General features: G+C 39.8%; 1 protein-coding gene across 1 annotated transcript in view; it reads right to left on the minus strand.

Moving 5' to 3' along the window:
- FAM171B (family with sequence similarity 171 member B) overlaps positions 1–12,226 on the minus strand; it is a 73,394-nt gene that overhangs the window by 13,879 nt on the left and 47,289 nt on the right. The window lies entirely within an intron of this gene.

The following is a 12,226-nucleotide window of genomic DNA, read 5'->3' on the forward strand; positions in this document are numbered from 1 at the left end:
GAAATGGATTAACATAAATCAGTGCTTAACAAATAGTGGGGCAAGCCTCCCAGAGGGGGGCACGAGGCTCCATAAAGGGGGCACATTTGACCTTGGCAAACACTGTCATAACAAGCTAAGCCCCGTGTTCATGTCTCTGTATGTCTCTGGAGCTAAGAGTTGCTATGTCCTGCTTCAAACCCCGCTTCAAAAAGCTATGCATTGCAAAACATGCTCATTGTAGCCATTAATCCAGACATCACCTCTGATTAAAAAATCAGCTCAAATTATTTTATATATTTTAGTTTTGCAGGTTAAAGTTTTTTTTTAATAAAGATACTATTTACAGTCGCGCAGGGGGTGCGAAAAATATTTTCTTCTTCCTAGGGAGGCATGACAGAAAATAATTGAGAAGCGCTGATATAAATGGAAATCATTCTAAAATGCACTATTTTAAAATTAGTATTAATTTATATTGATTATTAATGAGATAATATCAATTTTTTTAACCAATTAAAAGAGTTGAGAGCAGAGAAGTCAGATTCTGTTTTCAGGAAATCGTATTTTCACTTTTCCTCATTAGTTCAAAAGCTATTCAGTTATATGGTTTAATTAATACTAAATTAAAATGTAGAGAAATGACCATACTAAATGGAAACATTTGATTATGAAATTCTTGACCACGGCATAGTAGTCAAAATATGTAAGGCTCATACCATTCAATTACTAAACAACAAAATTACCATCAGAAATGAGGAAAACTGCTGAATAAATACCACCAAAAGAAGCCAACAGAAACATGAGAAATATTTGCTATCATCTAATGGCAAGGTAGTTGAAATCAAATGATGGAAATGAGGAGTAAAGGAAACCTTCCTAACCTATTGGCCTCTAAGGGGCCAATAAACTAACTCAGAGGTTATGGGTACAAACCTGGCATATATAGTTGGGCTCATTTCTCCAGTATAAAATCAGCCATCTACTGCAACCAATGACCAGAATGAAAGTCAAAGAGTGGACCTACTGTTACGAGCCCATGAAACTTCTCTTTAAGAAAACTCAATAAATGGGGAGGAGGGAGATTTGGGACACTGGTGATGGGGGGTGTTCTTTACATGACTGAAACCCAACCACAATCATGTTTGTACTCAAGGTGTTTAAATAAAATATTTATTTATTGATTTTCTCATCCACAACTGAGAGGAAAGTTTCCTGGCACTACGGGGAAAAAAAAAAACAACCTTGTGAAATGGTAATGAGTATATATGGAGCCAGTGGGTGTTCCCATGAAAGTATGCTTCAAGAGGGGAGAAACCCTGAATCTCTTAGGCCACGGGAATTCCCTTTATTACCCAATACTTACTGTGCCTACGCAAAAAAAAAAAATTGGGGGTAACACCAAACCCTGCCACTCCAGCACTCCTTTTTCTTGTTTTGTCTGTTTTTAATATTATTTTTTTCTCTTTTTTTCCCACTTTTTTCTTTCCTTTTCACTTGTGTGGATATTATTTGGTGGTTTTTTGTTTTTGTTTTTTTTTTTTTTGGCTGGGTGCATTTTTCTTTTCTTTTTTTTTTTTGGTATTTTTTTCTTCTCTTTTCCTTATCTCTTTTATCTCCAACAGAATCACATAACTTGAATCATTCAGCCTCATAAATTGAGGGGGGGAAATGATACCAGGACCAGTCATATGAACATGTAGTGAAAATAAAATATGATCAGACTGGAACACCAAACCCAAAGTCAATGACAACAGAATGAATACCTAATCTACAACAAGCTGTAAAGTGGAGACCAGTTACACTAGTATGCTGGGGGATAATGGGGGGAGATATGGGATACATGCTAGGAACAGGGGTGGAGGGAGGACAATAATGGTGGTGGGAATTCCCTTCATTCATTGTCACTATGTACCGTAAATAATTCTGTGAAAGACTTGTAATACACTTTAATCACAATACAAATTTATTTAAAAAAAAGAAGAGGAAGAGGAAGAGGAGGAGGAGGAGGAGAAGGAGAAGAAGTAGGAGAAGAAGAAGAAGAAGAAGAAGAAGAAGAAGAAGAAGAAGAAGAAGAAGAAGAAGAAGAAGAAGAAGAAGAAGAAGAAGGAGGAGGAGGAGGAGAAGAAGAAGAAGAAGAAGAAGAAGAAGAAGAAGAAGAAGAAGAAGAAGAAGAAGAAGAAGAAGAAGAAGAAGAAGAAGAAGAAGAAGAAGAAATGCTCGATAGTGGGCCGGAGAGATAGCATGGAGGTAAGGCAATTGCCTTGCATGTAGAAGGTAGTTCAAATCCTGGCATCCCAATGATCCCCGGAGCCAGCCAGGAGCGATTTCTGAGCATAAAGCCAGGAGTATCCCCTGAGAGCTGCCAGGTATGACCCAAAACCTAACCCCCCCCAAAAAAAAAAAGAAAAGAAAAGAAAACTCAATAGTGGGCCAGAGATAGTATGGAGGTAGGGTGTTTGCCTTGAATGCAGAAGGACAGTGGTTCAAATCCCAACATCCCATATGGTATCCTCCAAGCCAGCCAGAAGCGAGCATAGAGCCAGGAGTGCTGCTGGGTATGACACAAAAAAACCAAAAAACAAAAGAAAAGTCAATAGTGAAAGCTAAGTTATTTGTCTGATAACTTCTGATAATTCTGATAACATGTCTTTACAAATGGAAGTAAAAGCAGAAACCAAGAAAGTCTTTTTCAGCACACCCATCAGAATGCAAACCAAAAAAAAGAAAGAAAGAAAAGAAAAGGAAAGGAAAGAAATCAATGTAATGGCCATTACCTTCTTCGTTTTTTTTTTTTTTTTTGGTTTGTGTTTTTGGACCACACACAATGATGCTCAGGGGTTACTCCTGACTATGCGTGCAGAAATCACTCCTGGCTTGAGGGACCATATGGGATGCCAGGGGGATCAAACTGTGGTCCGTCCTAGGTTAGTGTGTGCAAGGCAAACATCCTATTGTTTGCGCCATGGCTCTGGCCCAACCATTATCTTATTTTTTTTACATGCATTCTTGAGGGCTGGAAAAAGCTTTTCTCCTCCAGCATCTAATGTTCTAAAAGTTGTTTCATCCAACCCTAGGTATCTACATCCAGGATACGAAAACATTCTTCAAAAGGACATATGCACATTATTATTTATCTCAGCTCTTAGCATAACATCTAAGAAATGGAATCAACCCAGGAATCCAAGACATGAAGATGTGGTCTACGTACTCCATGGAATCCTGTGCAACTGCAAGGGACTAAAAGTCATGCAATTTGCTGGATGGAACTGGAAGTAGGTGAGTTGAGTGAAGTAGGCCTAAAGAAGAAAGACAAACACAGGGTGATCTCATTTATCTATAGGGTGATCTCACTTATCTATAGTATAAAGAAGTCCTAAATGAGGAAGTAGGCTGTAAAGGGTAAGTTTAGATCTCCCTTTATCTAGAGTATAGGATAAAGGAAGATGAGAAAGGGAAGTAAAGGGTGTGAACCAGAGTGGAGCCATTGCACAGTTCAGGCCTGAACTTAGGAAAACAAAATAAGGAAAAGGCCTGCCTAGTGTCTGAAATGAGACTAGGAAAATTCCCCTGGGTCTCTGGAAAGGAAGGAACAGAAAATAAGCAAACAGGGCTAGTAAACAAGATGCAAGGCTTAAACACACATGTTTTGCTTACATAAAGGTTAAGAATATGGGTATGTGCCTTGAAGGAATATATGGATATGTACCTTGAATACTATCGGCTGGAAATGTATAAGTTGTATGCCTACCCCATGCTCAGGGCTCCAAGTACCTTTGACCCAGTGGGCCCTCAGAGCCAAGTCTTAATAAACCTATCTTTGTCCTATTTCCTCTGTGGTCCTCCGTTCTGAGTGGCTACCAGCCACCTAACAAGAGAGAGCAAGGGACCAGGGCATTGGCTACACCAGTAATGTGGAGTGATATAGCCACATATTCAAACCACAGACTCAATCACACTGAAAACATTAAGGTCCAACCTACAAGCAACAAATTTTAAAATGGGAAAATAGTGCCTAACCCAGTAAAACTATTGTTTCAGCTCCACTAATATCAAGTTAGCAGAGACTTGAGTGATACAGCACAGCAGTAGGGCATTTGCCTTACACAGGACAACCCCTGTTCAATCCCCAGAATCCCATACGGTCCCCCAACCTACCAGGAGCGATTTCTGAGCAAAGAGTCAGGAGTAAACTCTGAGCATTGCCAGGTCTGACCCAAGAAGGCTTTTTGCTTAGAGAATCTGACTTTCATATATTTGAGAGAAAAATCTTTTAACTTGGAACAAAAGCATATATCCCCTGATTTCCAGCAGGCAGAACAAAATTAAGAAGCTAAAAATTTACCTGTTTTGTTTTGTTTTGTTTCGATTTGGGGGAAGGGGTCACACCCAACCATATCAAGGCTTACTTCTGGCTCTGCTCTCAGGGATCACTCCTGACAGGGCCATATGAGATACTGGGGGTGTAACTCATGCAGGCCCCATGCAAGGCAAGTACTGTCATTTCAGCCCCAACAAAATAGTTTGTATTGAAAGAAATTTAGGGAGATATAAGGGAAGAAAAGGGAGAGACTATGTTTTCAGTGAGAACCTGGGTTCTTTAATGGGGAAAAAGTAGAATGACTGTTGGAAAAAAGGTCAAATTTATCCAAATTGTGTTGGCCTGGAGGTCTCTCCTTACATAAAAGTTAAATTCAGGTGTTGTCACTGGGAAATCTTTGGATTTTTGATTCATATTCTTAGCAGGATTTTTCTGTAACATTTTGCAGAAGGGGTCCACCCTATCCTAGCTGTAACTCTGCTTTTACATCTGGGTGGTGGCTCAGTATCTCAGCATGAGGAAAAGAATTCAAACTTCCTTAGAAGTGTGACCTTGAATAAGTTACTAAGACCTCAGAGTAAAGGTTTTACTTGGAAATGCTTAGAAAGGGAGAGGATAGAAAGGGAGAGAGTAGCATGCCCAAAGGAGAAATAAGCTTTTCCAAGGTAAGAGTGAGCTTATATATACAACCCAGCATGAAAATCGGAAAGTCCACATCTCAAGAGGGGAGATACAGATGACATGTGCTGTGCATGTGGTGACCATGTCTGTGGATCCAGACAGCACATATGTTGGCCTCCTTTGTTCCAATTTGCTTGTACAGGTTTTCTCCAAAGCCCCCAAGAGGGCTTTCTACATAGGGGACAAGTCTTGCTGTGCTTGCCAGGGTTGGGATCAAGGTTGGGATCAGTTGATCTTCTTTGATCTTCCTTCCTTTCCAAGTCTTTGTTCCTGCTGGAGCTTCTCTTTATCACATCTTATTTCCACTATCCACAGGTGTGACCAGAGAAACTTCTTCAAGTCCACCTCTTAGTTTTATTATGTTCCAAGAATTTACTACATCCTCAAATTTCATGGAGGGAGGGATGGCTTCTTTATCTGCTTGTTCCACCTTCATGTCAGAGTGCAGCTTTGCCCAGTGCCGTGTCCAGGTTTCTGTTTACTATGGATTGTTCAGGACTGATCTAGAAATTTTTTCATCTTCAGGTACCAAATATGCAAGAAAATGAGATGAAAGGAAGAAAATAGGGGACTACCTACTTATAGCCCACACAATTCAATTCAAGGAACTCCACATGGTCTCCTGAGCACTGCTTAGGAGTGACCCCTAAGCACAGTCAGGAGTAAGCCCTGAAGAGAGTAAAAAAGAAGACAAGAAAAGAGGAAAAGAAGAAGGAGGAGGAGGCTAGGGATGTGGTTCAATTTGTAGAGTAGATGACCTATATATCTCAATGCCTAGATTTGATCCCAAATGATCTCATGTTCATGCTCTATTATTCTCACAACTTCTATGAATTCATCTATATCTGTATGTATAAAAGTGTGATATATTATGCATGTTCACATCAAATAAAGCAACATAAAAAATACAAGCAGGGTGGGGAAGGAGGGAAGGAGGCAGTGATGGTGGGAATGTTGCACTGGTGAAGGAGGGTATTCAGTTTATGATTGAAACCCAACTACAATCATGCTTGTATTCATGATGCTTAAAAAAAATTTTTATTAAAAAAAAAGAGTAAGCCCTGAGCACTTCTAAATGTGTTTCCCATCCACCCCATTACCACCGATAAAGGGGGAAAGAAAACAACAGGTATCTCTGAGACTGTTTTGAGAGTAAGTAAAAATGAGCATTGGACTGGAGAGACAGTACAGTGGATAGCTGTTGGCCTTGGCCAGCCCATGTTGATCTCTGGCATCCCATGTGGTCCCCCAAACACTGCCGGGAGTGATTGCTCGGTGCCAAACCAGGGGCAACTCCTGAGCACTGCAAAGTGTGATCCCTGATGTTGGAATGGATATTTTTGACATAGTATGTTCTTAAGTAATTTTATAATGTTTCTCGAGTAGTTTTTAATAGGAATAGTGATTTCTTAGCAATAGATGGGATTGCAAATTTAGTCACAGGCTACAATTTCAAGGTAAGAATGACTAGGCCCAAAGAGACAGCTGATTACTGGAACCAGGCTGTAAACCATAAGAACATTTCAATGCAAGAACAACTTGCATTCCATCCTAGAGACACCTTGGAGGGATGGAGGGAGGTAGAAACTGACTATATTACATTCCAACATGGAGACACTTTGGTCCCCGCAGATGGCAGATGGCACTTGAAAATCTTGCATTCTATCCTAGAGACACCTTGGAGGGATGGAGGGGGGTGGAAACTGTCCATATTACATTCCAACATGGGAACACCTTGGTCCCCGCAGATGGCAGATGGCCCTTGAAGATTAGGGAGGAATAATTGCACACAGTAATAACACATAGATGGCACAATAGGTATAGAATAAGGATGAAATCTAGTTTAAGCTATTCTCGCTTCTGTCACTGGCTTGCTTAAAGTATGATATATAATAAACAAGGCTCCCTTCCCCTAATCGCTCTGGTCACCATGCTGTCAAGAGAACAGGTTCTCCACCCTGTAGATTAGGAGACCACCTGAAGGGTGCATGCCATCAGTTTAGGAGATGGGGGTAAATGATGTCATAAAGGGCTGAACAGACAGAAAATTATGCCTTTCCTGTAAAAATATTTCATTGAGTGATTTAAACTGTATAAACCTATGACAAGCTTTGACCTGTGAGCTCATTATCATATGAATTCCCTTAAATGTTAAGACCCAATTCCTGGTTTGTGGTGATACCCCAGAGCTTTGGAAAGAAAATAAACCTGCATTGCTGATTTACATCTCTAAAGGTTTGTGGTCTTTAGGTGAGCTTTCCTGGACCCCAGGCTTCCGCCTTGGGCAGTCCAGGACCTTGGGCCTCCCCAGGCCCTAGGCTCTCTCGATCCCTCTCTAACATGAATGCATGCAAAGGAAGTGTGAAAAGGGAAGTCAACAACTAGTTACACCAGCCCCCACTGCTGTAGCTCATGAAACTTAAAGGTCAGGTTGTATCTAACCCTTTTTGCCCTTATAAGGAACTTATACTACCTCAGCGGATGTTATGACCTTGTAAGGAAATCATCTCTCCCCCCTCTACCCCCCTCCCCTTCTTATGGTATATAAAGATGAACAAAGAAAGCCACATGATCCTTTGCCTCTGTTCGGTTCTGGATGGGCACTGGACCCTGGCCGGGGCCATTTCTCTTGGTAGTCTCTTGGACTACCAAGCCTTTCAGTGAATATAATTCTTGACTCATGAACTCTTAGCACATTCCCAAAGGTCTTTTTTTTTTTGGTATATTTAATAGAAAATAATGTTAGGATAACATTAGCCTTACTTTGATATTCTTGGAAAAAACGCAGCTATTTTCTAACTTTCTAAATGGTGCCTTCCCCTGGGACAGAACAATTACTGCAATGGTTCTCTTTTCAGTGAAATGCAAGACTAGATAAAACAGAATATTAACTTGGTAGTATTAGAGCGGTTCAGTGTTGATCTACACTTTGAAGTGGTCTCTAATAGGGACATAAAAGTTTTATTGTTAATAATAAAATTAAATGACAACCAAATAGTATGCTAACACATGATTTGTATCTTTTTTTTTTTTTTTTTTTGGTTATGATTTGTATCTTTATGTTGCCAGTGGCTCGGTAAAGTCAGGGACACAGGAAGTAAACTTAAGTGTCCACTTCCAGCTATCTGGGATAGGTCAAATGACTTACATCAGGGCCTGACCTCTGCAGGTCTTGTGGGTTCATTGCCTTTCTCACAGAAAAGAATTTCAGGAGGAGGCAAAATGGTGAAGCAAGGACATTTTTATTTAAATTTATTTAGATATGAGAGGATAGAAAGAGAAGTGTGGGCCAGTGTGATAGCACAGCAGTAGGTAGGGCATTTGCCTTGCATACTGCAATCCAAAACTGAACCTGATTTGATCCCTGGCATCCCATAGGGTCCCCCAAGCCTGCCAGGAGCAATTTCTGAGAGCAGAGCCATGAGTCCCCCCTGAAAGCTGCCAGATGTGGCCCAAAAATCAAAAGAAAAGAGATAAGTGTGTGTTCTAGAGAGAATACATGAGCTTCTCCAAAAGTCAAACAGGCAAGTAAACAAACAGAGATAAGAGATAACATAAGAAAAAAAAAGAGATAATATAGGAAGAAATAGAATAAGGAGAATAGAGATACATTTTCCTGGGCCTAGAAAACAAGCCTGAAAGGAGCTCTTAAGATAGTTTTCCAGGGGCCGGAGAGAGCATGGAGGTAAGGCATAAGGTCATTGGTTCAAATCCTGGCATCCCATATGGTCCCCTGAGCCTGCCAGGAGTTATTTCTGAGCGTGGAGCCAGGAGTAACCCCTGAGCGCTGCTGGGTATCACTCCCCCCACCCCAAAAAAGGGATAGTTTTCCAAATGGATTTTTCTGGAGGTTTGCATACATCCCAAAGAACCAGGTGAAGTTCTGTGCCACAGTCTGGACCCACCCTATTCCCCCGTGGCTACCTGAGCCAAAGTTAAAATATGCTAGTTTTCCCCTGTCTCAATATCAATCCTAACTTGATTTAGAAAAATCAATCTAGCTTATTATTTAATTTTTTTTTGGTTTTTTTTTTTGGGGGGGGGGGTTTACACCCGGCAGCACTCAGGGGTTACTCCTGGTTCTGCACTCAGAAATTGCTCCTGGCAGACTCGGGGGACAATAAGGGATGACTGAATTTGAACCACCATCCATCCTGGATCCTTGGACCACATGTGTGCAAGGCAAATGCCCTACCACTGTGCTATCTCTCTGGACCCCAAACTAGCTTTTAAAGTTCAGCTCTTATATGTAATTCTTTTCAGATCTAGAGCAAGGAAAAAACTCATTAGATGAAAATTTTTCTTTGTCCACTAACAAAATCATGATCTCAATAAATGGAAAACATAACATTTTAGGCAAAAAAAAAATCATATGAAATTATATACTGGCCTACCAAGACATACATAATTAGAAAATATTTGCTTAATATAAAAAACTATGAGACTGGGGCTGGAAAAGAGTTCAGCGAGTAGAAAGGATGCCTTGCCTTCACACACACACACACACAGTTGACCCCAGGCTTCATCACTGGCATCCAATATGGCCCCCTCAGAGTGTTTCTGAATGTAGAACCAGGAGCATATCACAGGGTGTGACCCAAAAATAAACAAACAGAAAGAACAAAGAAAAACTCTGAAGAATATTCCTTTAGCAGCTAGTAATCTGGTCCCTAATCCCTGACAACAAGTACAACCAACTAGAAATGAAACAACCAACTAGATAAAGCATAATCAGGTCATGGAAATAAATAGGCATTAAGAGAAATGTAGTACTGGATTGATCCTCATTGTGTTTCATAGCATTTCCTTCCTCTGCTGCACTCAATTGAAATTCTGCGACCCTCCTGTTCATGAGGGAGCTCCCTGTTTTCTGAGTACCTTTCTTGATATCATGATAGAGAGCAGGATTTCTTTTTCTTTTTTAATTGTTTTTTGGGGCAAAATCAAGCAGTGATCAGGGTCTACCATTGGCTCTGCACTTCGGAGTCACTCCTGGTGATGTGATTCTGGGGATGACAGGCTGCTGAGGCAAGCACCCTACCTGCTGTACCTTTTCAGGCCCTTACAATGGTTTTATTCACACCGAATTGCTGTTCTTTAATCAGCATGTTTCAAGAATAAAACTCAATGAGGAATTTTTGTAATTTAATTTGCTCCAAATAGTTTTAGGGATTCCCACCCAGTTTGGGGCATGATAAAAACATACCAATGTGTAGTAATCTTAAACTGATTTCAATTATTTTAAAAAAATCCATATTCCATCTGCTTCATTCTTGTAAAAATACTATTGCCAAAGACACTAACACGTCCTGACATTTCAGAAATGGGTTGGACTTTTTTTTTTAACATTCTCTAATCCAAAATGAATGATGTAATTTTTTAAGATATATACCAGTGATGTTGGTATCATAAATTTCATAAGAAAACTAGTATGTTATTCAGAAAAAAAACGCTTTGTTGTTGTTTTGAGAGGTTATTCTCACCTCTGAGCTCAGGAATCACTCATATGGGATGCTGGGGATCGAATATGGGTCAGCAGCATGAAAAGCAAATGGTCTACCCATTATCACTCTAATCCAAAAAAAAAAAAAAGGCAGTTTTAAAGATTAAATCTTAAGTTATCTTTCCTAAAGTATCTCTCCTATATCTACCTTAAATTGCTAAATATACACAGGAAAATAGAACAAATGCTGCCTAAGCACTTAGGACTAAGTAGCTTAAACTGGAAAACAAAATCCTACAGCTCTTTCTCTGATCTCTCTCTCTCTCTCTCTCTCTCTCTCTCTCTCTCTCTCTCCCTCCCTCCCTCTTTCTCCCTCTCTTTCTCTCTCTCTCTCTCTCTCTCTCTCTCTCATACACACAATACAGTACTAGAAACTTGATATATAAGTACTATTTCATATTAATATAAACGTGCAAGATAATCCCCCACTTCTACCATTTTGCAGAAAAGTAATTGGGAATAAAATTGCCTGGGTATGGTTGGGCCTGAGAGACAGTAGCACTGGCAGTCAGAAAGAGGCCAAGGATGTCCAAGACAATCTCCACTAGTTCTCTCCAACAAAAACACTCGGGCATTCAGATCTGATGAATTCTGTGACTGAACTTACAGTTTTCAGGCAGTTCTGTTTTTATCTCCAAAACCCTTTCCCATTTCCATTATATTATTCTGCTTTCAGGCACACATTCTCTTCTCTGCTGCCTAATTATAATCATTATGCCTTACTGACTTAATCTTCTTTTCAGTATGTCACCACTGGTTTAAAAATGGCTTGATATCAAACGATTTCTATTGTACCCTTAGAAAACATATAATCTAATTGTTGAAAGAAGCAAGTAAAAATAAAATACATGCTATGGATGAGGAAGGTTCCTGGGTTGGTAGGGAAGGTCTATTTGTACATAATTAGAAGCAAGAATGACTACACTTCCTCAAAACTAATATGCAAGTATTAAGAAATGTTCTTCCAAAAGAATATTAAAATTGGCATCATTTTATGGTGCTTGTGAGGCTACAGAAAGATAACTGTACTTCAGAAAGGGTTAAAGGAATACTGCCATTTATTTAAGTGATATTTATCACTTGAAAGGAATAGGCTAATAAACTATAAGCCACTTTCTTTGGAAGGGAATATAATATCATTTCATTGTGTTGCTACCCATTTTCTAAGTTACAACTGTGCCCCTGGAGAGAACTACCTTATTTTCCCCAGTTTTCTAGTACAAAAACCCTAGTCCACTATTTTTTCTATTATGTTTCAAGCATCTACAATAATTTAATTTAAAAAACTATTTTTCCTCTAGGATTATGCTACAAAATGCTACCTACAAAATGCTTTCAGTATTCTTACCACAAAGACTGATAAACAATACAACTTAATGGTAGCAATGATTTACTTAGTCCCAAACTCATGAAGATGTCCTGTTTTTCATGTGTCAATGATACCACAATAAAATGATTTAAAAAAAAAAGGTAAGGGGCCAGAGAAATAGCATGGAGGTAAGGCGTTTGCCTCTCATGCAGGAGGTCATCGGTTCGAATCCTGGCACCCCATATGGTCCCCCGTGCCTGCCAGGAGCAATTTCTGAGCCTGGAGCCAGGAATAACCCCTGAGCACTGCTGGGTGTGACCCAAAAATCACAACAAAACAAAACAAAACAAAAAAAAAAGGTAAGATGTGTATCTAATGTCTATTTTGGAATCAGCTCACCTTCTTATTCTTGGAATAGACAGAATGCCAACATTGT

The sequence above is a fragment of the Suncus etruscus genome, chromosome 5 (assembly GCF_024139225.1).
Source record: "Suncus etruscus isolate mSunEtr1 chromosome 5, mSunEtr1.pri.cur, whole genome shotgun sequence".
NCBI classification, from domain to species: domain Eukaryota; kingdom Metazoa; phylum Chordata; class Mammalia; order Eulipotyphla; family Soricidae; genus Suncus; species Suncus etruscus.